We start from the raw sequence: 27,185 nt of genomic DNA on the forward strand, positions 1-27,185 counted from the left end.
TGTCACTGGAGGTTGGCTTTAGGCTTTCAAAATCCCATCCAGGCCCAGTATTTTTCCCTTCCTGCTGCCTGTGGATCCAGATGTAGAACTCTCAGCCATTTCTCCAGTACCAGGTCTGCCTGCAGGATACCATGCTCCCTGCCTTGATGACAGTGGACTAAAGCTCTGAAATAGTAAGCCAGCCCCAGTTAAATGCTTTTTTTATAAGAGCTGCACTAGTCAGTGTATCTGTTCACACTTACTAAAACAATTTTATCCCTATTTTTATTCCAGTAACACGTTACTGGAAATTTCCCAGAAGTAGAAGGGACCTTAGAAACGACCTTGTGTCCCCCAACCTCACCCGTGGCTCTATTGCCGAGTGGCTGACTGCATCTATTAATGAATTTCTTGTTTTCCTTGTTTCCTATCCTTGGGTTTTAAAGGAAATAAAGAGCAACCTTCAGGGGCCAGTCTCAATGAGGAGACCTGGCCTCCATAGGTTCATCTATTTGAATGCTTGGACATCGGAGGAACCCACCCTGCTATTGCAGGAGTTCTTGTACTCATAGAGACCTAAGTACATGGAGGGTAGTGGTGCCGCTGACCCTAGACTTTATGAAGTAAGTATAAGATTGCCAGTTTCTAGGTGTGCCTGTCTCAAGACAGGTCACTTGTTATGGGAGATATTGCCATTTTCTCTCTTGGACCTATACAGACAGAAGTATCTGTGGGAGGGAAGGAAAAGAGATAGGCATGTGTGAAGCCCCTGCTGATCTTTTTGTATATAAGATCTTACATGATAGAGGAATTCAAAGCATTCAGTGGGTACTGAGAAGAGTCGGGAGGAGCCTAAGCTCTGCTCTAGGGCCTTTCTGGGAATCTCCAGCTCAGGCCGCTGTACCCTATGTGTGCTCTCCAGGTCACAGGCAGCCTCTGCCTCCATGGTGGCTTTAGCAGAGGGTGCAAAGAGAGGCATGGTCACAGAAAGGGTAAGCAGAAAGGGGTGGGGAGCCAGCTCTGAGATTTGGCAATGGAAAAGATCCCCTGGTTCCCCGGTTGTGAAGTATAATTCAAGGGGTCAGTGTGGAACCCTCTTTATATACATACATATATATGTGTGCATTTGTGTGTGTGTGTGTGTGTGTGTGTGTGTGTGTGTGTGTGTGTCCTAAAAGCTGGAGACTTGTGAAATTTTACAGGCTGTAACCCTTACCACTGCACTACAGCTAAGTCACATTAACTGATTTCGAGCAAAACAGTTACCTCACAGTCCAGTCACACTCTACCCCACTGTAGTTTAGAGTTAAACTTGTCCTAGGTACCACACCCATCTCAACCATCATGAGGAAGCATTAGACTGTGTTGTAAGACATATTCCATTGGATCATGCCTCTCATGCTTTTTGCTCATGCTAGAAGGTATCTTTCCATAAAATTAAATAGAATTTCTAATTGACATATTTGTACATATTTATGACTGTTATAGATAATAAACTATACATGCTGTGTAATTGTCGATTCAGGGTGGTTTCTATCTTGTATTAGTTATTTTTCTATTGCTGTGATAAAACATTATGACCAAGACAACTTATAAAAAATGTGTTTAGCTGGGTTTACAGCTCTAGAGGGTAAGGGTCCATGATGGTGGAGTGAAGGCCTGGTAGCGGGAACAGCAGCAGAGAGCTCACATCCTCATCCATATGCAGGAAGCAGAAAACTCACAGGGATGGCGGGGTGTTTTGAAACCTAAAGCCAGCTCCCGTGACACACCCCTTCTAACAAGGCCACACCTCCTAATCCTCTAAAAGACCTCCAGTTGAGGACCACATATTCATAAATGAGAGCATTTTGGTGTCATTCTCATTCAGAATACCAGACATCTTGAGAACGCTTGTCCTTTTCATGTGCTAGAACCTGCAGACCCTCCAGGTAGTGCAAATTGCATCCTGAATAATAGTAACCCTCTGTAGACACCACTGTGCCATAGAATGCGAGAACCAATCCCTCCTCTCTGTATTTGGTGCCATCATCCATCTGTGAGGATGTGAGTCTCCATGGGGTTCCTCCTGATCTGTTCCTACCAGGGCCTTGGCACTCACCACACATGGTCACAGTGGTGTTCCTATGATTCAGGTTTTCTGTAGAAACCTCCTGAGAGGAGGCCAGAAGCCTCCACCAGCCAACCTCAGGTTATAATGTCAGTTCTGCTCTGTGTGGAGACCATAGAGCATCAGGACCAGGAACACAGTGGCTTTTTACTTTAGCTCCTAGAGCCTCGAATGACAGAGGAGAGGTGGCTCCAAGATTGCTATGCAGGGAAGAGTGATGTTATTGATATCTTATTTGCAGGGAAATTTGAGCAATCAGTGACTTAAGGACAATGAATAATGAAAATCAAATGCAATAAACAAGGGGTTTTTTCTTTCAGTTTAAGAGTGTTTTGCACATATAGAAAAATTAGAAAGAAAATGATTTTTATAGAAGAATGAAGGAACACAGTCATAGTTATCTGTATTCTTATCAGACATCGGAAGGTAATTACCATCTCTCTGATACTAAAGTACTACAGTGCTTTAATGCCAATTTATTCCAGCCTGAACGCAACCCTGACTGGGAGCTGGGTAACCACTGCGGGGAGTTCCTAGCTCCCTGATCTAGAATTAACACTTTCTATAATTCACCATAGGATTTTGAAACAATACAGATTAATGTGGAAGTTGCCTTATCACTTGCTCTGAGCAGTCAGCATGGTTAGAGGCAAGACACTTTGTGGCCTATAAATCAGAAAATGGCAGTTCCAGTGACTGTCAGCTGAATGACCTGGAAGGTCAGGTTCCTCTGGGCAGCCAGCATCTGTCTCCTCTAGAGCACAATTATTGGTTGTGTAGATTAGTAACTTTCAACTCTCCATCCTCACCTGCTGGAACCACCCCTCAGTCAGACCTTACCCACAAAAGCCAGCAGTCCTCCCAAATGACCCTTCTCTAAATAGGACTCAATATTTCTTGAGGTGCTCAGAGCCTAGTTAGCTAGGCTCCAATGTTAATTCTGTAACGTGTCATATATATAAGATTTATCATCACACTGTGAGAATCCTAAACCTTCCCTGTGTGGATGACAGCCTTTTTGGAGTATACATCTATATGTTTGTGTGTATGTGTATGTATGTGTATATATATATATATATGTATGTATATATATATATAGTGTTTACATGTATTTTGTCATTTAAATTTATAATAACCAACATTTATTATGTTATAATATGAATATTTATATAAAAGATCCTCCATTTACTATGGATTTAGGAATTAAAGGCATTCTGGTTTCTTTTGGTTTTCAGTCGTTCGTTTAAAGTAGTTTAATAATCTCATATTAACTATTTACACACCCACACAACATTCCCATGTGCATATTCTCTCTATTTGCTTTCCTCCCCCACCAGCAAACACGCACGCACACACACAATTTACCCATAGAAAATCTTAACACAAACCAAGTAGACAATTTCCTGTAATTTGTTTATTTTTAAAATACTACTATTACTGCAATAATGAAGCTTTATGCCTTGTGAGAAAATACCTGCATGTCTGTGATGGCATATTAACTGCTGGCCTGGGTGAGGACTGCTGGAAACAGCCCAGTGCTGCCTTGTGGAGCCTCCAGCTGTTTAGGTCTTAGAAGAACTGCATTCTGGGGATTCTGGTTTCTGGGGCCTCCTGCTGCCACCTGCTGTGGGAAAGGAGCCAGTCACTGCTAGTTCTACAGGCAGTCTGACTGGTGTGGGCAGAGCACCTTACCCCATCCCTAGTGCCCAAGAGCCACAGGCAGGCTCTGTCCTTGCACCTTTTGCTCCCAAAAGCAAGTTGGCTGACTCAGGTCCATGTTCTCTCTGCCTTGGCCCTGGCCCAGTGCCCCAGTGATTGTTCCTTAGAAGAACTAATTGTAGGGTGGAGTTGCTGGTTGTATCCGCTTTCTGTAACAATTTGTAGAAGCCTAATTCTGTTCTTTTCAGATAATGAAATTGCTGGATAATAGGCAGTATTCGTGGGGAAGTGGGAGGGAGGAAGAGAGAGACAGAGACAAAGAGACAGGCAGAGGCAGAAATTGAACTTGATTTCTTTCTGTTTCTTGTTGTTTCTGGCCTAGCATGTGAAGGCCCCAGAATTCCATCAGTGGACCTGTAGTACTCTGCAGCTTGGGTTATCTGCAGGATGGCTGACTCCTGTCAGAAGTGAACAGGTAGCTCAGCCACCTGCTTGTCAGAAGTCTCAGGAGCAATCACACTAAACCCTGGGCCCCCTTTCCCTTGGGTAGGACCTGTGTATAGCGTTGCCGTCCCAGCACCCTCAGCTTATACCTCTGGTAATAAGAAATTTCTATGAGGGAGGAGGACCTGGAAACAGAAAGCTACACTGAGACCCAGGCCTGGCCATCTGAAACAAGAACAGGTACCTTGGGACAGCCCTCAGACAGCCCATGAGGGTCATGGGATGGGCTGTTTTCTCTGTCCCTGCTAGCTGCATTGCTGGGTCCTAAAAGTCATAGAGTCCCATGGCCTCAAGACCTGTCCCACATAGTGAGCTCTAGGCATGGCATCCCTAAGATGCTCAGTATGCTGAATACACAGGGTGAGACTGTGACACAAGGGTCCCTAGAAGCAGGGTGGCTCAAATGGACCACAATCTGCTTGTCTGATTGGACCTCAGGTACAACAGGTCCAATTCTGACAGCCTTTGGGGTTCTTGGTCTGGAAATGGATATACTGTGAACTTCCACATCGGCCCAGCCAGGAACATTCAGGTCTTGTTCTATGTCCCTACCCATTGCACTTCCAGCCTTCTCATGACATTTTCACCTCCACCAGGAGTGATTTTAGCTTCCTCTGAAATACCTGTCCATTGGTCTATCCTTCCATCCATCAGTTCAGCTTTACCTGAAGTCCTGTGCTAAAACTCTGGGACACTGAAGAACAAAATCTTCTGCCCATTTGTATTTCCATCAGCCTGGTAGTGGAAATGAAAGTGTCCAAGCATGAATGCTGACCGAGAAGAAGACACAGAGCCAACGGAGCTCATATAGAAGGCCACCAATGATTGACTACCATTTTTGTGTATAAAATGTGGGTTCATGCTAATGAGACAAAGAAGGAAAAGAGCAACAGGAGCAGTCTGTAGAGGGAAATGGCTGGAATTGAGAGGATAGGAAATGCCCCCTGGGGTTCAGGTTGGTGTGGACTGCACTGGGCGGGACTCTGCCCTGGGGTAGGGGCTGGAGTAATGTCTTCCTGTCTCTGAGAGTGCAAAGGACAGTATCCCCTTTTCTAAGAGTGAGCGCCTTTGTTGCGGGTGGGAAACTATTGGCTTTGGCAGTGTCTGTAGGCCGGAGCACATCATCCCAGGAGAGATACTGTTTGGCCCAGATATGTACTTGAAACTCATTTCTGCCTCCTTTCTACCCTTTGGGTCCAATCGGGCCTGCTGCGTGATACTGAGAACTTTCCTGGCATATCCCTAGGTTTAAGTCCTTGAAAACATGGATATAGCACTTGCTTCTTAGTCAGCATGTTAGTTCGCTTCCAGTTATTTTAACACACATCAGAAGCAACTTGGGGAGGGAGAGGTTTACTTGACCTTTACTTCCACATCACAGTCTATCACTGAGGGAAGTCAAGGCAAGAACACAATCAAACCAGAGGCCAGAACCATGGAGGAAAGCTGCTTACTGGCTCTTGTTCTTTGGTTTGCCCAGCGCTCTCTGTGTCTGCCTGTCTGTCTGTCTGTCTGTCTGTCTCTCTCTCTCTCTCTCTCTCTCTCTCTCTCTCTCTCTCTCTCTCTTTATATATAAAAACCTGGGACCACCTGCTCTCCTACCTCAATCATTAACCAAGAAAAACTCCACTCCATACTTTCCTACAGGCTAACCTGGTGGATGTTGCCTCAGTTGGGTTTCCCTCTTCCCAGATGACTTGAGCTTACATTAAGCTGACAAAAAAATCTAACCATCCCACTTAGTTACAAGTCCTTGCTGTGAAGGGTCTGTGATGCTGAGTTTCCCAAGTACAGAGGGTATATATGGGATCAATATATGGATGGATGGATGGATGGATGGATGGATGGATGGATGGATGGATGGGTTGATGGATGGATGGATGGGTGGGTGGGTGGGTTGGTGGACGGGTGATAAGTGTTAGCTAACTGTACAAAAGGGAGAGAGCAAATGGATTTCAGTCACTCTTTTATCATTTCCTGTCCATCTTATAATAAATAATTAACCTTACTCTCATTTTCAGTTTACTCATCTGAAAGTGGGCTAAGTGTGATCTACTGCTATTGTTAGAGCATGGCATGAGGTAATGTATGATAGCCCATGATGAAGTGTAAGAACTACAGAACATGACCCACAATTATTGTACTCAACAGACTGCAAGCAACTTCCAAGAGGCAGCAATACCTACTTAAGTCCCTCACCACCATCCATGGGAGTCCAATGTCTGATATCCAAGGCTCCCTTTTAGTGATCGGACACTATCTATTTGGATGCCAGGGTGTGTTATTTATAGCCTTCTGGCCACAAATACTGTGCCAAATCTCAGCCTGTCAGAACTTTGTGCCAGTTCCCCACTGCTTGTGGCTTCTGGCCTAGTAAACATCATCTCTATTTCTGTGAATCAGGTGTGGTTCCTGGATCAGAGTTTAATGTGAGCTCCCTGGCTAACCTGAAGGCAAGATTGACTTGTATGTGAAGTGATACTAGACCTCATGGTGCTACTTGTGTCTTTAGGCCACTACCTTCCTTGGCCTGAGACACTTTGACTGAAGGAGAGCCCTATCTATGTTCTGGCACAAACAGTAGTCAACCAGGTATTTGGGAGAAAAAAAAACAGAAGTAAGCCAGAGAAACCTGGATTCCTATCTGCCTTAATAAGCTCAGACTGTTATAACAGACCAGCAAAGACTGGTAGCTTAAAGGGCAGACATTTGTCTTTCTTGGGCAAACACAAGGTCAGTGAGTAGGTAGATTTTGTGTCCAGTGAGAAGCTGCTCCTGTCCTTGCTGGCAGATGCCTTCTTGTGTCCTTACATGTCCTATATGCCTTGCATGTGCATGGAGGTGAAGAGAACCTTCTTTTTCTTCCTGGGAGAGTGTTAATTCTATCATGAAGCTCCTATTCTCATGACTTCATCTAAGCCTAATCACTTCCCCAGAAGCCACGTCTCCAAATACAGTTGTGTTGAGAGACATAAGCGTTCTTCCTAAGTCGATCAGGCAGGGTCAGGCAATAGAGAATCTTGCTTCTTTCAGTAAATGTTTTCTCATGTGCATATTAAGAACAATAATGGGGCTACTTTGGGGAACATCTCCATGGCCTGTAGTCTAGGCCTCTATCCTGAATAGCCTGTATAGCCACACTGGCTTAGTTAACACCACCATAGACCTACGATAGCTTGAACCACTTGTATCCAATGTCGGGTAGCTTTAGGCCTCACCACTCTTACTCTTGAATCATGTTTTGGGGATCTCTGTGTTGGGGCACCTTGAGAAAAGAGGTCACAGTTCTCCCTTGACATGGAGAGGCCTACAGTTTGCCCATTTGCCCAATAGACAGTCCCTGAAGCAGAGCATGGGATCTCAGCAGGGGACAGGAGCCCACAGTAGGTGGCCTCTTTCTAGGACCCCTGCTGACTCACAGTCCTTGGAGGCCAAGGGGGCAAAACACCCATTGTAGGAGTTCTGCCATCCTCACACTGTGAGCTAGCAGGGGCTGTGGCCAGGCTTCAGGGAGCTACACAGTCTTCTTCCAGCATGCATGCGACTGGAGCACCTTTCCTACTGGTCATCAGCCTCCATTCAGTTTAAGTTCTTTCCTGCCTCATTGTTGCTGCAGCTTGGGGACATCAGTGCCTGAGAAATACCGTTTTGTTCTTTGCACCCCCCACACATCTTAGCAAGTGTTTGTTGAATGAAAGCTTCAGAACATCAAGCAGCTGTGGGCGTGCATCGCTTCTTCAAAGCATCATCTGTAACATGATGTCCAATTTCTGGGATAATCATGTGTGTTACAGGCCACGCACCTCTAGAAACACACCATGTATTAATTAAGATGTCCACTCCCTAGCAACCTTGATGTGTCTTCTGGTGGTATTTGAGGCTTCAAAACTGTACAGTTGTCTGTCCAAAGCCGTGTGTTTCACATGTGCAGTTTCCACCAGACAAAACACAGTTTAAATTTTCACTGTTACACACAGCTGTGTGTGCGTTGGCATATTCATGGTGGTCACAGAAGAGTCAGCTCTCTCCGCCCACCACGTGGATTGCAGGGATCATCTCAGGTTCTGAGATGTGCAGGCAAGTGCTCTTGCCACTGAGCAATCCCTCTAGCTCAAGTCAAAGTATTTTCAAATTTTGCATCTACATAAAACATTAACGGACCTTTCTCTTATCATTATTCCCTAAGCACTGTAGTAAGCACAGCAAAGACTTACATGGTATTCACTATAACTCATAGACAGAAGAGTTAGAAGATACAACACAGACTGTGGGTCTCTGCATCTGTTTCCACCACTGATGAAGCCTCTCCGGAGACAGCCATGCTAGGCTCCTGTCCGCAAGAAGAGCAGAAAATCATTTAATAGAGTCAGGGTTGGCTCTCTCACTGGATGGGTCTCAACTGGTGCAGTCATTGGTTGCCTGTTCCCTCACTCTCTGCTCCATCTTTATCCCTGAACATTTTGGGTTGAAGGTTTTGTGGGTGGGTTGATGTCCCCCTCCCTCCACTGGAAGTTCCATTTGGCTATAGGAGGTGACCACTTCAGTTACCATATTCCCCGTGGCTCCCTGCTCAGGAGGACACCACAGGAAGACCTGCAGAGTCAACTGACCTGGGCCCAAGGGTTCTCGCAGAGACTGAACCACCAACCAGGGAGAATGCAGCAACTGCACATTGGTAGCAACTACACATGGGCAGCTTGGGCTCCATGTGGATCCCCTAACAACTGGACAAGGGCTGTCTCTGACTGTTGCCTACTGCTGGTTCCCCTTCCCTTACCTGGACTGCTACCAGGTTGGTCCTCAGTGGGTGAGAATGTGTTTAGTCCTACTATGATAGCTGTTCCACGATGGGGCAGTGCCCTAGGCGGGCTTTGCCTTCTCTAAGGAGAAGAGGAGCAGTAAAAGGGAGGAGGGATTTGTCAGAGTGGTACTTGAGGAAAGGAGGGATCAGGATATAAAGTGAATGCATAATAAATACATTATTGAAGAAAAAATAAATAGAGAATACCTAGCATTCAGGCACATGCCAGGAACCTCAGCATTCAGGAAGCAGAAATGGATGAATCACAACAAATCTGTAGCCAACCTGTCTTCCCTACAAGCTGCAGGCTAGTCAGGGCTATGTAGTGAGACCCTGTCTCAAACACAACAAACAAAACCCACACCAAACCCCAAAACGAACAAACGAACAAGCAAGCAAAAAAGATACAGACGGTGTGTATGGTATAAATATAAACATTACACATGTCACATAAGGGATTTGAACATCGTAGATTTTAAAATCCCTTTGAGGTCTTAGATTCGATCCCCTTAAGGTATAAAAAGGGACAATTGTAATTATATTAAAATGATGCCAAATAGTGAACCCTCAGTCAGGCAGCAGACAGAGTCAGAGTCAGATGAAGACTTGGTTTGTAAACCAAGGATAGGATTCTCAGGTAGCCAATTTTGAGAGCACCGTGGTCTTCAGCTTCCTGCCTGCACATCTGTGAGAGAAATGCCTGGTGCTGGATCCACTGAGTCTGCCACATCCTGTGTGGCCACACTACCACAGTAATGCAGTATTCCATGGGGAACAGGCTGGGCAGAAGTGTCAGAACACTGGGCACATGAAGATTAACATTTCCATCAGACATTTGGCACTTGCAGTACAACTTTTGTTTCTGAAACTAGAAGCTTAAAATTTGTAAGCATAAATTGAAATTTGGGATTAAATAGAGGAAAAAAGGCAATCACTTTCTTTGGGGTGCAGGACATGTCTTCTACTGTATTGCTCGTCATGCCTCCTAAATGGAAACAGCACAGTTGGGGGAGAAGGAAAAAGGGAAGATGTGTCCTCCAGCGAGGAAGGCAGAGAGGCCACGAAGAGAGAACAGATCTGAGAGGACTGCCAGATACCAGAGCAAAGCAGACCTCTCAGGAGTCACACTCAAGTTCTTAAAGGTGTGCGTTGCTGAGATTGGCTGTGAGGAGAACGTCTTGAGCCAATGCGATGCAGTGTTGATACGGCCTGGTCTGCAGTATTACAGAAGATCCAGGGAAGATGTTACACTAAAGGAGAGTCATGGGACACCCCCCCCGGCATATCCCCACCAGGGCTCAGGGACTCACACCAGGAAGGAGTCTAATCTGTGCTGTTCAGCCAGTGGAGATTTCCTCAGATGTCCTCTAATGCTGAAGAAGAGCTGAAGAAAACTTTGGTTCTTGGACAGTGAGGAGTATGTTCTAGAGTTCCTGCCATGTTCCAGGTTTAAATTCCTTAAAATCGTGACTGTGCTGAGAATAGAGATACAAGAACTATGGGACATATCAATGAACTTATTGGTGTCTTCAGTTTAGCTCACATCTGTACCCCAACAGTTGGTTACTAATTCAAGGCCAACCTGGGCTACACAGTGAGGATCTGTCTAAAAGAAAAAAAGGAAAATATTTACAATCTTATACATGCATATTCATAATAGGCCACTTCTGAGAGGGAAGGGGCAATGTTAGCAATTTTCTGTTCCAGGAGCACTTGGCATGTTGTCAGACAATTATAAAGTAGATCGCTTATGTTTAGATAAAGTAATGTCAGCTAGAAACTAAAAAAACTGTGGTGTGATAGCACTTCCTCTCTCCAGATAGTTCCATGCTCACTGGACCCTCAATCAGACAGAACAACTGCAAAAGCATTCATCGTTCTTAAACTCATTTTATTCTCCTCTTTGAAGTTCCACATTGCCTATGGACAGTAAGATGCGTGTGACTGTGAAAAGGCTCTCTGGCAGCTGAGACAGGCTTGTTGGCTGGAACAGAACATTTACAGGAGGCAGGTCAGAAGACTCTGGAAGAGGGTGTGAGCCTGTCCACAGGTCAGGAACATTGTTACAGGGTATCAGGCCACCTTGGAAAAGTCTATAGTTTTAAGGAATAACCTGGAGAGTAATAAGCTCAATGTCATAATTTACTGACTCTAAGATGACACTCTACCACCCTTTAAATGTCACTGAATCTACACTGAAATCCAGGAGATACTGATGAGCGGCCAGCTCAGCTGTGCATGTCCAGACTACATGGTGCCCTTCTCTTGTGTGGGTCCTTTGATTGAGGGAAAGATCTCCAGGAGCATTATGCTTGCCTTTGCGTTCAAGAGAGAAGCCATTAGGACTGAAAAATAACACAGACACAGCAACAGGGCATAGGCATGATGACGAAGCAAGAACTATGCTTCCAGTGAGAATCAAAGTCTGTGTGGAATTCAAGGTGGGAAATTTCCTACAAGAATTGGGATCTGTGTTCCATTTTGTAACACAGACAAGAATATAAAAGGAATTACCACTGAATAAAAGGAATTACCCAGCTGGGAGACTGCTGGTAGTTTAAAATAGTGTCTGTCATAGGGTTTCTAATGCTGTATGGTAAAATACCATGACCAAAAACAACTTGGGGAGGAGTGGATTTATTTAACTTAGTCTCTCACATCACACCCCATCATAGAAGGAAGTAAGGACAAGAACTGAAGCAGAGGCCATGGAGAAATGTTGTTTACTAGCTTGCACCCCATGGCTTTCTTACAGCATCTGGGACCACCTGCCCAGGGAGGAACCACCCACAGTGAGCTAGGATACCCCCACCCCCCACCATCAGTCATCAGTTGAGAAAACGTACCACAGGCCAGTCTGCTAGGACATTCCCCCAAGTGATTCTAACCTGCGTCAAGTTGATACTAATTACCAGACAGCACACTCTCTTAGAACATACTCTACAGTTTCCTACCAGCTCCTGAGGTCACATACAGGATTCCAAGGAGATCCCATTGCCTATGAGGTACCTTGGGTCACACCGAAGTCTTTACCTATTGACATTGATGATACCTTTTCTTTTTCATGTTTATATAGGAGTGATCTTTGAGAAAAAAACACTATCTAAGTCCAAATACAGAATAGAAATTTCTATATTGCGGACAGCATGGAAGCTGTAAGTGATATAAACATGGTGGTTCATCATTAACTTAGGGGCTTACTTCTTATCTTAATTCTTGTTTTGTTATATTGTGGTATTTTTAATAATTATGGTGACCATGATTTTTCTGTTTCAGTGATTTTATGTGTCAAATTGATTAGGCTTTAATACAAAACCATTTGGTCAGAAACATCTGAACATAGTTATAAAGGTTGCTTTGGTTTCTTAAACAAGTGATTGAAATTTAGATCAGTACATTTTTAGTAAAGTTCAATCGGGTAGGTGTCAGCCAATCAATAAATTAAATATTCTATGAATTCTACACACACACAGAGAGAGAGAGACAGAGAGACAGAGAGACAGAGAGACAGGCAGACACACACACACACACACAGAGACTGATGCTGCTTATGCTTCTTTGGAGAGCATTGGAGACTGTAGACTTGTATATTGTGTAGTTAAGGTCACTACAATTTGCTGATTCTGGATCCAGATCTCCAAACCTCAGCTAAGTCTTCTATAAAGTAAGGATATGGCACCATCTTCACAGATTTTTCATGGGACTCCAAAACATGAGAAAGTTAAAGCAATTGTCCAACCAAGATTAAAAAAAAAAAAGATGAGTACACTTTTTGAGGGAGAATATTCGACAAGCAATTGCATCCCTTGTTCTCTGGGAGTTAAATATTATTATGCTCCTTTGCCTACTAAAATAAGCACTACTGAGTAAGGACTAGGAAATAGTCTGAGATTGTTTCAGGCATATTCTACCAACAGGGACTGTGTTCCTAGCTCCCTTTGTAAATAGAGCTAATTTCCAAAAAGGGGTATGTGCATCTGTACTGAGTCTCATATCATAGGGCCTGCCGTCCACAGGAAATTATGTACTAGGTGCCAACTCCTACCCTATAAACACTAGCTACTAAGGAAAGAAATTCTGAGCATATCATCTAGGCTATTCTTCCAACCAAACAGCTCTGATTTTTCTCATCCCCATATTTTGGGAGCATGCCCTGCCTCCAGCCAGCTATGTGTCTACAGTGGATGTGACCAGTATAGATATCTGAAGGGGGCTTGTTAGGACTGCTTTGGAGAAAACTGACCACACAATCCACTGATGTTCAGGGAAACATAACTTTCCCACAAGAGGAGTTGAGTGGATGAGGATCCAACCACCATGTGGTCACCTGGGGACTGAGAGAGGCCTGGGCATGAATGAGGACCTCTACCACCAAATGGTCACCAAGTAGGATAGGTTAAGAGAGGGAGATCTAGTGAATTAGAACCTTGGCCATCATGTGGTCAACGTGAGGTTGGGAGAAGCTGAGAGAGGGACTATCTAGTGAATAAGGACCAGGCCACCATCTGGTTACCCAGGGGCTGGAAGAGGCTAAGAGTAATGATCTAGTGAATAGGACTTCCACCACCATATGGTCACCGTATGGCTGAGAGAGGCGAGCCAAGGAGACATTTCTCTGCACCAAGTTTCTGCCTTGTCAGCTCTCCACCTGTGAGGAGCAGGAGCTCCGCATTTATCTAAATCCCCTTTACTCCCAAATTGGTCTTTTCATAAGACAGTTTCATTTTCAATGCTAAACATAATGAAAATAAGTAGATTTTATTGTTTAGAAGATTCATAGCAGCAATAACTTTGCTTTCATTTCCATAGATCTTTATTCACAGTTCGACTGGTGACTAGAAAGAGAAAAGGAAATGACCTGCTATTTCACTTAAGCTAAATGCATTGACTTTTTACAAAATTAAATCTTCAGTAAATTAACTTGTGTGTCTGGGTTTCTTATAAAAGCCAGAAGAGATGCTCATTGTTGCTCATTGTTTACCTGCAGCTTAGGAGTGACTCTGTCCTCTGTAAAACTTTATTCCCTCCAGGAGCCAGAGGAGGCTTCTAGGCTTTACACTGACACTGAGCTGGGGAGAGGACAGGCGTAGAATGGCCCCCTCATTCCTATCATGCAAGTATAAGTTCATGAAGGCAGGGTCATGATCTTTGATCCTACGCAGGCTCCAGCATCTAGATCAATGCAGGCAATAAATATCATATATTCTGTTATATTTGTTAAGTAAATGAACCAATCATTTACCAATTTGCCCCCATAGTATATAAGAATGACTGATGTATTTTTTTAAAAAAGAAAGCAACTATTTTACACTTAAATATATAGTTAAGATTGCCATTTGCTTTCTGCTTAGTGCACTAATCTCTTTAAAGGAACAATTGGCAGCTCAGGGAAGGAGAGCTTGCTTTGATAGACATTAAGTATACCACAAATACACAGTAATTAAAAAATGAGATCTTGAGACAAATACAGAAAAATAGGCAGAGGGAGCTGGGAGGCAGACCTTAGTGTGGTGGGAGCTTAATATTCATTAAACATAGCCACAAATCAATAAAGATTTTAAGTGGAAACTTTAGAAACTTCCTATATAGGGGAAGTCTTATAGATAAAGGAAAGCAGAACTGGACTGATACCAAACCACACCAAAACATTAAAAATAAAGGCTTACTCATGGAAAACAGGTCTGAGAACTTAATTCAGGGAAGCTAAGATAGGAGGGACTTCTAAAAGGGAGATTTAAGAGCACATGAGATGGGGTCATTCCAGAATTAAGAATCTTAGATTAAGGGCTCTCTTAGAAATCAATTTAAGTGAAAGATGGGAAGGAAATATCTATAATATCAAGAAAAGTATATATATATATATACATATTTTATATAAAATTATAAAATTCCAAGTTAATAGGAACTGAGATGAGTCCAACTAGGAAAACCAGTGGTGGTCAATCTTACTTGTCAGCCTGACTTGATTTAGGATCTCCTTGTCCACTTGCTTCTAAGGATGTTCATGAAAGCATTTCCACAGAGATTTAGCAGATAAGAGAAGACACCTCCTGAGTATTGTTGACACCATCCCATGGGCTAGGCTCCCAGACTGTTGAAAACAAAGAAGAGAAACAGCACCAGCATTTCTCCTTCTTTTTCCTGCTGATAGATGTAAAGTGTTAGCTGTATTATGTTCCCACCAGTATTCTTCTCCATTAGAATGGACTGAGTCCCTTCAAACTGTGAGCCAAAACAAACACTCCCACCCTTAACTTGCTTTTGTCAGGCATTTTACCACAAGAAAAGACACTAACATAATAGACATTTTGCAAAACAGGAAATTCCCCAGACTAGACAGCAAAAGAAAAGTCTCCAAGTCATTTTTAATCAGAGCTTTGTGCCTTAGAAAGTAATGAAATGACCTTTTGTAAATCAGAAGGACCTTTGACATCTTCTGAACCTACTGAGGGTAGCTCTGACCACAATGTGATTCTTCCTCACCCCTTCCAGAACTGTGTCTTCAGACTGAGAGATGGCAGATAGAAATATATCTGCGGCTGGAGAGAAGGCTCAGTGGTTAAGAGCACTGACTGCTCTTCCAGAGGTCATGAGTTCAATTCCCAGCAACCACATGGTGGCTCACAACCATCTGTAATGAGATCTGGTGCCTTCTTCTGGCCTGCAGTCACATATGCAGGCAGAATGCTGTACATAAAATAAATAAATAAATCTTTAAAAAAAGAGAGAGAGATGAAAGAAATATATCTGCTTCATACTTTCCCTTGGTGGTGCAGAGATTTTCTTCTAACTTGTGTTGATTTCTTAAAGAGGGCTTTTATCCATCAGGAATTCTTAATTTCATGCTATTTCATTCATTACTGTAGCCTTCCAATGTTCACTCTCTGTGTAGGATGGATGTTTCCGAGGAAGGAGGCAGCTTGCTCAATAGTGGGGGAGGAAAGAATATGAGCAGAGAGACCACTGCAGGGCAAGATCCAGACCGTGGAAGTTGAGAGGAAGGGAAGTAAGCTTGATGGGCACCCTATGCCCATGAAGTCCAGTTCCACTCATGCCTCTACCCCAGACTGAGTAACACAGACCACTCACAACTACCATAAGTCCACAATCAGCCCAGACAGTGAAGCAAAGTCCAAAGACCCCCGATCCTGAGACAGGATGGAGGAGAAAGACCCATCTGTTCTCCTTAGCAGAAAAGACAGTCTTGCCACTTTTGTTGCAAAGAGCGCTGGAAGCATTCTCACAAGAGCAGTAGGATAAGGCAAATGACTCTACAGCTGTTTTCAGCATCCACATGCCATTGGTCACTTGACTGTATGTGAGTCATGATTTGTTTTGTGGGAGTGGAGATGAGGATGGCAACTGTGTCCATGTGGCAGGACCACACATGGTTTCTGAGCTGCCAGACCAGCCTTTGCTTCACTCTAGGGCTATGATCTGAAGGCTGAATGAAAACCCCTGTCTTACCCACCACTGTGGTATCAATGACTATTGACTAAGTTCTTCAGTCCCAGCCAATGTTACAGGCACTGAGTCTGCAGAGGTGAACCCACACATGGCTGTGCTAAGAAGCTTGTGGGGGGAAATGGGGAAGGACATGGAGAATGAAGAACCCCATCAGATGGTGAGGAACACCACATGGAGAATTAAAACAGACTGGTGGGATAGAGGGTGAGGCAGCATCAGCCTGAGGAGGAAGCAGAGAAGACGGTCAAGGGAGACCTGAAGAGGTGGGGACAGACACAGAGGGGCTTGAACAAGATAGAGAGATGCTCCAGATGAGGATAGCTAGTGGGTTGGCATAGGACCAGCAAGCTAGTCTAAATGGCAATGGTGGAATGGGGAAATGCCTAAAATGTGATGGAAAGAGGAGACGGGCAGCATGCTGGTAGATATCTTCCAGGCCTGTCTGTGGAGTTTGGGTTTCTGTTCAAAGTGGGAGGTCATTGTGAGGTTTTCAATTAGAGGTGCTAGACTCTGTTTTCTGACATGCACACACACACACACACACACACACACACACACACACACACACATACACACACACACCACACACACACACACACACACACACACACACACACACCCCTACCATGACCACATCCTCCTCTTCTTGATATGTAGAATCAGATCAGAAGGAAAGAATATGGTGCTTGTCTGTAGGCACTCAGTCACCTGGGTAAAAGACAGCTTTGCATAGTCAGGTATTGGCAGGAAGGTGGCGAGCAAGTAGAAGAATGAGCAACAGATGCCGGGTTGTCCTGTTATTGCAGTGGGAGCCGAGGAAACACGGCAATGGAGGTCTTGAACACTACGACTGAGAAGCTGGATAGCTGAGAAGGGAAGAGGAACGAACTAACTTCATCCTGCGGAGTCGTAAGTCAGAGACTTAGCTAAGGCAGTATCTGGTGTGGTGTATGTGGGAATGTCAGGCAGGAAGTGAGCTGTTGAACACCCAGAGTTCCAGAGTGGCATTAGATCTGGGGGCAGGCCTGTGGCCTTCCCTCTACTCTGCATGCCCTCTCAGTCCTTAGCAAGGGAAGCAGTGAGGAGTGTGTTCATGAAAACAGGAAGCCCCAGCTGAGCTCCACAGGGTGATGCAGGAAGTCTGGGCGAAGGCAGAATGTCAACAGTGCCCAAGGAAGGCAGTGTTTCAGCAAGGGGATGTCTGTAATACCCTTGAAGGCTAATTAATATAAGACACACTTGGTGGCTGATTTTAGAAACCCACGTCAGACAGCACAAAGCTGAATAGAAAGCCTTCAGATGCTATGCTGGTCTGGGACATTTGGTACCTTACTCATCTGTCACGTGCCTGTGTCACAGCTATCTGTGTAGTTCCTATTCTTCCAACAAAAACAGAGATGGAAGCCTTCATTTGACTCCTACTCAAAAGGAAGGGCATAGCAGTCAACCCAAATCACAAGGTAGGGTGGGGTAGAAAATGTGAAAAATCCAAGCAAGATCACCCGCCCACTGTATCCAACACAGCTGAGCGTCACAGTGACCAGTTATTCACTTAGGCACTCACAGCCGAAAAGATCAGAATTAGAGCCCAAAGTGTCCACACCTCAGCCCAATACTTCTCTCATGGTCCCTCAGGGTAAATATTACCAGGAAGAACCTCAACCATAAGTCTTACAGCATTTCCGTGGGTGCTGGTAAGTCTCCATTCCCAAAGCCTCTGGGGTTTCTGCAGGGCAGACAGTGCCATCATTAGCAGATGGTGGCCAGTGAGCTCAGAGGATATGCAGGACATGAGTCAGTCTTGCCACTGAATGGCTGCTCTGACATTGACTGGGAGGCTGCTCATAACTACATTCTACAACTGAGATCACATCTGAAGTCCAGAAATTCCCCATTCCAGGTCAAACTCACCCTTCTCCTGATCTTCAGGGGCTTTTAAATTTTCTTTTGCTGGTTTTTATTTTGTTTAAGCTATTTTGTTATATGCTTAATTTTTCTCTTCCTCTCTTCTTCCTTTCTTCTTTTGTTCCTTTTACCCTTTTTTAATTTAACTTCTCCTTTTAATTATATTTATTATTTTAACTACAACATTATATCATTTTTCCTTTCCTTTCTTCTCTATAGCCCCTCCCACACACCCCTAGTCCCTCTCAATTCATGGCTTCTTTTTGTTGTTATACACACACATGCACACCCACAGAGAGAAGGAGGGAGGGAGGGAGAGGGAGAGGGAGAGGGAGAGAGAGAGAGAGATCATAAACATAGTCAAAACCTGATCTTTGGTTTAAGCCCCTCCTTTGAGGACATTCATGTTCTTGTCTATAAATAATGCTTTGAGATGCATTGCGGGGGGTGAGGGGGAGTGATGAGGGGTGCAGTTCTCAGAGTTTGTACTATAAGCCTGGTGTGTCAGCACAGCCCAGGCCCTTGAGAGAAATGCATATTCAAGGATTTCTCTAGAATCCAGAATCAGAGTTTCTGGGGACAAGCCTTATACTTTGTTTTCCTAGCCCTTTAGGACTTCTGGTTTCCCACCATATGGATGTTGTATTTCCCTTGGTTCGCACATAGCCAAAATAACTGAAACCAGAGCAATTCTGATACTGCAGGAGGCCCTTCCAAAAGTCAGCATCTTCACATCCCCTCATGGAGGGGAAAAAGGTTCATAGGGCTTGTAAGTCTTCAAGAATCCTCACAGGGCTCCTCCTCCCCCAAGTTTATAGAGGACTAACCAACTAACTGGGGTGGTACATTTTGGTACTGAGGTGATACTTTTCACTTGTGCCGTTGTGGGTGGGCACAGTTCAGGACATGAGATACTGCATTGGTCAGTGTTATTAACTACACACAAGTTGCCTTGGGGAGTTCCTCATAGCATAGCTGTCTTTGGGTCACTGATGCTTTTGTGAGCTCATTGGTTCACCAAGCTAGAGTTACAATCTTTTGTGTGAATACCTTTTTTAAAAAATAATCTGAGATAAATATATACATGTTTCTTCACTTCTCCTCAGGAAAAGTCACATGACAGGTAGTCAAAATTAGACTTAGATAACCTATATATTGCCCTGTTCTCTGCAGCTTTTCTTTCCAATCCTAATGGCCCCTAGTTAACTATGGTCTGAAAATGTTATGTGGGAAAGTCCACTTTTGCATAATACTTATTACAATTATCACTTTATTTATTCCATTTTTATAATTGGCTATGGTTAATCTCTAACTGCCTCTAATTTATAAGTTGAACTTTATGACAGGTATGTACTTGTAGGCTAGAGAATAAAATCTGTTTTATGTGCAGTTTCAACCCCTGAAAAGTGTCTTGGAACATACCTGCCATAGACAAAGGAATACCACTTTATTAGAGAGGAGACAGCTGTTGTGAAGGAAATGTCAAAAAGCAGAAGAGAAGTGGAAAGAAGAGGAGAGCCCAAAGAAAGTCCTGAAACTGGCTTGCAGCTGACTCGGTTTGGTACACTAGGAGGCAGACAGACATTGAGAAAGTGACACTCCAAGAATTGCAGTCTGACTCTCTACTTTTAGATGTTATTTCCTGAACTTGTCCACCAGTTTTTTCTCCAGAGAAAGGTCTGCTTCTTTTGAATGTTTTAGTAAACTAGGGGTGGTCACTTGTCAGCACCTCTCTCCTAGAGGTGGCCTTTCCAGCCCCTTCATATTCTAGGGATAGCTGTTGAGTACAGCCCCGCCCCTTCCATCCCTGTCCCTTACCAAGCTTCCCACCCACAGCTGGGGATGACTGATTGGCCCAAGGAAGGGTACCTGACAGATAACAAGTCTTTTGAGATTGTGAATGTAGTCCCGTGAGAGCTTTCTCCCCGAGTGCTTTAACTGTAGCTCAGGAGCCAGACCCTTGTATCTGATGATCTAAATTGTTGGATGAAAAACAAGAAATAGGATCAAGAGCAGACCCTATGAGCACCTCACAGTGTGGCAATACTCTGTCACTGCTCTGAGGCCCACCTCTCCTCACACCCAGTCTGATCTGGCTTTTAGGACATTTACCCTTGCTTTCTTAAAGCAAGTCATGTGTACTTCTGTGGTCCTAAAAGTCTTTGGTACACTGCTACCATCAACAGGTGAATTAATGCAGTTTCATGCATATCTGTGAGTGTCTGAAAGACTACTTCATCCATATAAAGAAAGAAAAAAGTATAACTATACTTTGCTACCAAATATGAAATTTTCTCTGGAAATCTAAGAGTACCCACTTATTAGTCCAATTATTTGAATATTGTCTTCCTATATGTTCATTGTTTTAGAGTTTCATATATCCATATAATTTTGATCAAATCTGCCTCCAATCCCTTCCCTACAATTTGTCCCCTATCCGCTTCCATGTTTCCTTCCCTACTTCATGTGCTCTTGTTTTTAAAACCCACAGAGTTCATTTCAAGCAGCTGTTATGTACATGGGCGTGAGGCCATCCCCTAGAGCACTGGGAGCCTTTCAGAGGCCACATCCCTGAAGAAAATGACTCTCCTACCCCAGTAGCCATCAGTTGCCAGTACTTCTCTTAGCTGGGGTGGGACTTCATGACCCCTTCCCCTAACCATGGGGGGATTTGGCTAGCTTGAGCTTCATGGTCTTTTGAATGTAGTCCCAGCTGCTGTGAGTTCACATGTGTTCGTGTATGTAGTAGCGCTGCCATGAAAAGTAAATGTTTCCCTACAGATGTCCACTACCTCCAGCTCTTACTGCAGAGTTTCTTCCCAGTCTATCATGTGATCCCCAAACTTGTAGGGAGGAGGTGTAAAACAAAAGTCCCACTTAGAGCAGAGCATTACATTCTCTTATTCTCTGAATGTTGACCAGTTAGACATCTCTATATTAATCATCATGTACTGTAAGAAAGCATCTAAAATGAGGATTGCGAACTCCACTGATGTATTAGTATAATGATAAAAACTTAGACAGAATAATACTATTGGTTCTCCCCTAGGGCCCATGATCTAGCCAGGCACAGTTTTTCCAGCACAGCTAATAGTACCAGGCATGAGGTCCATCTTGTGAACCAGGCTTTAAGTCTAGTCGTAAAGTCTTTGGCTACTGTATTAATTGCTTTTATTGGCTGTAATAAAGCACCATGGCCAAGGCAACTTATAGAAGGAGGAGATTATTTAGGCTTATGGTTCCAGAGGGGTAAGGGTCCCTCACAGATCGGCCAGAGATGGGAGGCCTGGCTGCAGACAGAGGCATGGTGTCGGGATCAGGAAGCTGAGAGCTTGTATTATTATCTGCAGGCACAAAGTACAGAGATCTGGGAGAGCCATAGGGCTCTCAACTCTCAAGGCACACCCGCAGTGACATACTTCTTCCTAACCCTGCCACACACTGACACCCAATGGGGACTGAACATTCAAATATTGCAGCCTAGGAGGGACATTTCTCAACCACCAGTTTCTCCCATAATGTTCATGCCAGCATTGCACCAGCGGGCATATTTTGCCAGGCCAGTCATTATTATAGTTTGCAGAGCTAATATCTGGGTAACCTTGTTGATTACTTTCCTCCTTAGCAGTGAACACAGATCCTTGTAGCACTATGAAAGCTAACCAGGAGGCCTGAAGTTTCCAAGTCAGTACCATCTTGTTTTCTCCATGTCCCATGACTCAAGTATATGGTATCTTCAGCAACAGGGTCTTACCTTCAAGTTCTAGAGGGTAACCAAAACAGTGGAAATAGCCTATCATATGTGTGGGATCTATGGGTGCCACTGACAAGACCTCAAAGAGAGGCCAACCTTGCCTGGTATTGGGCCTGTCATTTGGTATCTTGGGAGAGATATTTTCCCTCTATTATAGGATAACTTCATTTAAAGAGTCCATAGTTATAGTTTTTTGGATGGCATTTCAAAAGCCCTTAGTGTCTTAGTGTCAGTCATTCCTCCTTATAACCTCTGCTTTACTCTGTCGTCCTGTCCTCTGCCCCATTTAAACATTCCTGCTCCATCAGATTTGGGAATCTAGTAAGTTTCAAGGGAAGGGAAAGAGAATGAAAATTAATTCTTGAATGCTATTCTGTGTCTTGCATTGTGGAATGAATTAGAATTATGACATGAGTGTGTAAAGTAGTTGATTACAATTACAGTATAACAACACACTTTTCGTGTGACATAGAGCTTATGACCCATCCTCTTTGTTGACTGGCTACCAGGTTTGGGCCACATCTTAGTTCCCTTTCTGTTATGTAAGCTTTTTGGATCACAGTCCCGAAGTCTGGGAGACCACACCACCATGAGGCTAGCATCCAGTGATGGTCGCTCTGTGTCACCCTCTAACAGGAGGCAGGACCACAGCAGAGCAAGAGTGTAAGAAAGGAGAAGGCACAGACCCGCTTCGTGACAAGCCACTCGTGCCGCAAGGATACATGCCTTTCCTTGGTCGCAGCATTCATTCTTTGCTCCATCCTCATAGCCTGATTACTTGTCATTAGGGCTCAGTTCCAGAAATCACCATCCATGTCTGCATCTTCTGCGTCTTAAAAGTCACGGCAAACCTAATAAGAAGCACCGTTGAAGGACAGAGAGCACGTACTGCCCCTCAGTAGCATGTACCATGTGTAACAATGGTTGCAGACACTTTCAAAAAGCAATTTAATTTTACTTTTAGGTATGTGTGTGTGTCTAGCTGCCCGTTTCTCTCTCTGTCTCTGTCTGTCTGTCTTTCTCTGTCTGTCTCTGTCTCTCTCTGTCTCTGTCTGTGTGTGTGTGTGTGTGTGTGTTTGTGTGAGTGTGTGTGTGTGTGAGTAGGGGTGTCTGTGCCCATCTGTACTGCATTTGCTGGGAGCTGGAGTTACAGTCAGTTGTGAGCTATCTGATGTGGTGCTGGGAACTGAACTTTGGTCTCCAGGAAGAGCAACAAGTGCTCTTCAGTGCTGAGCCAATTCTGCAGCACTATAGTTGTGAATATTAATTCAGTGCTTATCATATACTATACACTATTGTGTAGGTTTTAGATGTATTGTTTAATCAAAGGAATACCTCTATGAGAAAAGGTGAAACATCCCATTTTACAGATTAGGAAGTGGAGTCACATCCAATTGTATTATTTGTCCCAGGTCCTATGGCTAATCTGTTGTCGAAATGAGGTACTTTGGTGCTTAATCTTCTCATTTAGTTTTATTAGCTTGAGCAGTGCATAGAAGATTGATAACATGCTTCTCAGGGGCTGTTGAAGGCATATTCATAGAGTATTAATAGGGGAAGACTGGTCCTATATGCTGGGGCAACTACATAGAATAAAGGGGGTAAGGGAGAGTGCAGCATCTCTCTTCCCTGCCTAGCTAAGAATGGGAGTGACCATCACATGGACTGGAATTCCAGACTGAATAGAGTGAGGGAGGGCAGGGCTGTAGCATTAGTTTGGTTGATAGAGAACTTGGCTAGCATCCATGAAACCTTTGGGTTCACTCCCTAGCACTGAGTAAAACCAGATGTGGTGGCACAGGCCCCTAATTTTAAGATTTGAGAGGTAAAAACAAGATGATCAAGATGAGTTTGAGTCCAGCCTCGGATATATGAGACCCTGTCTCAGAATTGGGTTGGGGTGAACTGGACACCAGCACTTGCCTTTCTCTGCCCCTTCCTTGCCTTTCCTGCCCAGATGTGAGCAAGCTGGCTACCACCATGCCTTTCCAGACATTACAGGATGAGCCCCTTAAACTGACAGCCAAATAAAAATTTCTCCTCCAACCTGTTTCAGTTGGGCATTCAGTCACAATAACAACAAAAGAAACCAAAATATGGTGTCCACCATGGCAGGCTGACACCTCTAAAACTGGGAGCCAGAAATACATCTTTCCTCCTTTCAGACTGTTTTTCTCTAGCGTTGTCACGGTGACAGTGCAACTAATAGGCAGGTTTATACAACATCTCTGACAGTGTTTGAAATGTGGCATATTCTTGAGGTAGTGCTCCAGGCAGGGGCAGGATCCTGCCAGGTTGTAAGCCAGAGTCAGGGTGATCTCTTTGCCCTTCTACTACAGAAGCAGAAAAGGAATGGGCAAGACCCATTGTGTGCTCCAAGAAACAGATGGAAAAAATGGTGCGAAACATTATTCTGTACATCTTACATTTAAAAAGGAAAGAAAAGAACGGCTGCTGTAAACTCGAGGTGAGAGAAGCAGTTTTTAATCAAAGACCAACGGGTATATTTCAAATATAAATACCCAAAGATCAAAACTCACAGAAATATTTTAAGTACACCAGAAGCTCTATCCGAATCCTCAAGGGAGCAGTTGAGAAAAGGTATAAATGCGTATTTGGAAGCTTAGCTGTGTCATATATAGGAGTTGTCTATGTCCCTATATTCAGGATGAACACAGGATCCGGCATCTGCCTGCTGGGCTCACTGCAGCATCTGGTGTGCATCCTGCCTTACCCATCTCTACTGTTGTCTTAGGAAAACAGAGAAAAATAATTAGCCATCTGTACTAATTGTGCCCTTCATTGTCCTTTATTTGTTTTGTAATTAATACATCATTTTGTTTTGAAGCGATCAGAAGGCACTATAATTGCCCTGTGCCTACAGAATCTCCTCCTTTAAGAGTGTTGCTTCCACTTTCCAGCCTCTGTAACAGTGAGCCAAAATAAGCCTTTCTCTTATAATTTATCCATTCTCATTTTCGGTGTGCTTTATGAATATTGGTACTGTAGAGCACCCATGCTGACCTATGGAACTCCTACAGGGCCTCCTTGTAACCAGGATTCAGGTGACCCCTGAGTTCTTTGGATGTGATACTTGTAATTCATCTAATCAGTATCCTTCTCCCCTTGAACCCCCTTCCTCAGTGTGTGTATGCACGCGCACATGTGCATTTCTGTGGGGGGGGAGGGTATCTGTGTGTCTAACCCTCCCTCTCTCCTGTTTTCTCCAAGTCTATCTTTCTAGCCATAACATTTTTTGGGCTTTCTCTCTCTCTGTACAGGTCTCCTTTAAGCCCCAGCAAATCTCTTCCTCTACAGCTCAGCAGAGAGACTCAGATCCCTTAGGTGTCCCTTAGACACAACCATTAAAACTTCTGTATCTAAGAACTGCTTATTTTCTAAATTGACTCAACTAGGGGGTTCTTCAGGCGCATAGCCCCCCAGGAGCTTGCCTTCCAGGCAGGACACAAGCCAGAGGCAAGAAAAGATCTCTTGGTGTTTGGTGTTTGTTTGTTTGTTTGTTTGTTTGTTTGTTTGTTTTAATCCCCACCATTCCAAATCCCTGAGTTTCCTCCCTTTCTGCTCTGCCTACCACTTCAGGCTGCAGAATTTTCATACAAACCAGGATCCCACCTTAGCCTCTCCACAGGTGGCTTATTGTGTGAGTGATTCACCCTAGATCTCTGCTCAGAACTCTTCAGGCAGAACCCAAAATGCTGAATTGAAAAACCAAGGAAATCCTCCAAAGACTGGGATAGTGCTTCCCTCCTTCTATGGAAGGAAAAAAACTCATACATTTTGCTCAAAAGGAAAAATCCTAAGAATGGGTTTCTTCCTAGATCTCTGGCAGTTGACCATAACCCCTTCTTCAAGCTCCAACACAAATGTATTTTTCTCTGTAAGGCTCTCTAATTTCAAAGCTAGCCTCTGTGCAGACCTCCCTACTCTCCTGCTTAGCAGCCAGATCCACTTCTGAAGGACACGCTCATACACTCTTTTTTGCTGCTTGTATATTCTTATCTGCTATGAGGAAGCCAATGCTGTGGCAAGAATCTTTATTTCTTTGCATGCATTGAGTACCTAGTATAATGTCCGTAGTGTGGTTACTGAGGAGTGAATGGATGAGTGAGTGCCTTTTGTTATTTGGAATGATGTATTGGTCTATATAATTGGTCTATATAATTTTATATATAAATATTAATTTTTAAGCAGTTGAATCTTTGAGACAGAAAATAAAGGCCTTTTGGAAAAAACATTTGGAAAACACACTCACAGAAGGGACGGGGGGGGCGGGGAGAGAGAGAGAGAGAGAGAGAGAGAGAGAGAGAGAGAGAGAGAGAGAGAGAGAATATTAATATAGAGTCACCTTGTAAAAGACAACAATGCCCCTACTAGACATAACGACTAACAAATAAAAATCCCAGTGTCAGAAGTAGCTTAATTCTCATGGGGTATAGTGTTTGTCAGTGAAGCTCCTTTGACCTTCCAACATTGCATGCTATTGCACTCCTCCTGGTAGCCCTCCGGAACTGGATGAATGCTTTCCCTACTGCTGAAGATACCATATAGTTGAGTCATAGAGCATGACAAAATCTACGGAAACTTCATCTCTCCTGGTTACCTTTCTTAGTGCTATAAGGTGCTATGCAAGCTATTGGAGGATTAAAGTGATCACCAATCATTCCAAGATGTGAACCTAGAAAGCGACAGTAATGACCGACTTGATAAGACATGCTCCTTAGTGGAGTAGTGACATGAACGTCATAGGAGTAATCAACCGCCTTCTGACTTAACTTAATTCCACTTTACAAGATGAAATACCTGGCACCATATTGGACCAAGAACCTATAGCTAGACAGTTCATAGTCCCTAGGGAAGCACCTACTGCTATTATGCTATCAAGTGGACATAGTATTAAACCAACTCCTAATAACACATCATCATCTCTCAGCTCTCATCTGAGAAGCTTCTGTTTTTAATAAATAGTGATTTAACAAGTGACCCCA

At 43.9% G+C, this 27,185-nt stretch overlaps 1 protein-coding gene across 5 annotated transcripts in view; it reads left to right on the forward strand.

The window, feature by feature from the left end:
* Otud7a (OTU deubiquitinase 7A) overlaps window positions 1–27,185 on the forward strand; it is a 323,763-nt gene that overhangs the window by 55,947 nt on the left and 240,631 nt on the right. Inside the window, exon 1 of one of the 5 annotated variants that reach the window (XM_063278751.1) lies at window positions 6,166–17,429. The exons of the other annotated variants lie outside the window; for them this stretch is intronic. The gene's annotated coding sequence lies outside the window, so the exon portion shown is untranslated. Of the gene's footprint in view, window positions 1–6,165; window positions 17,430–27,185 lie in introns of those variants that run through there. 5 annotated transcript variants of the gene reach the window in all.

Source organism: Rattus norvegicus, chromosome 1 (genome assembly GCF_036323735.1).
Source record: "Rattus norvegicus strain BN/NHsdMcwi chromosome 1, GRCr8, whole genome shotgun sequence".
Lineage (NCBI taxonomy): Eukaryota > Metazoa > Chordata > Mammalia > Rodentia > Muridae > Rattus > Rattus norvegicus.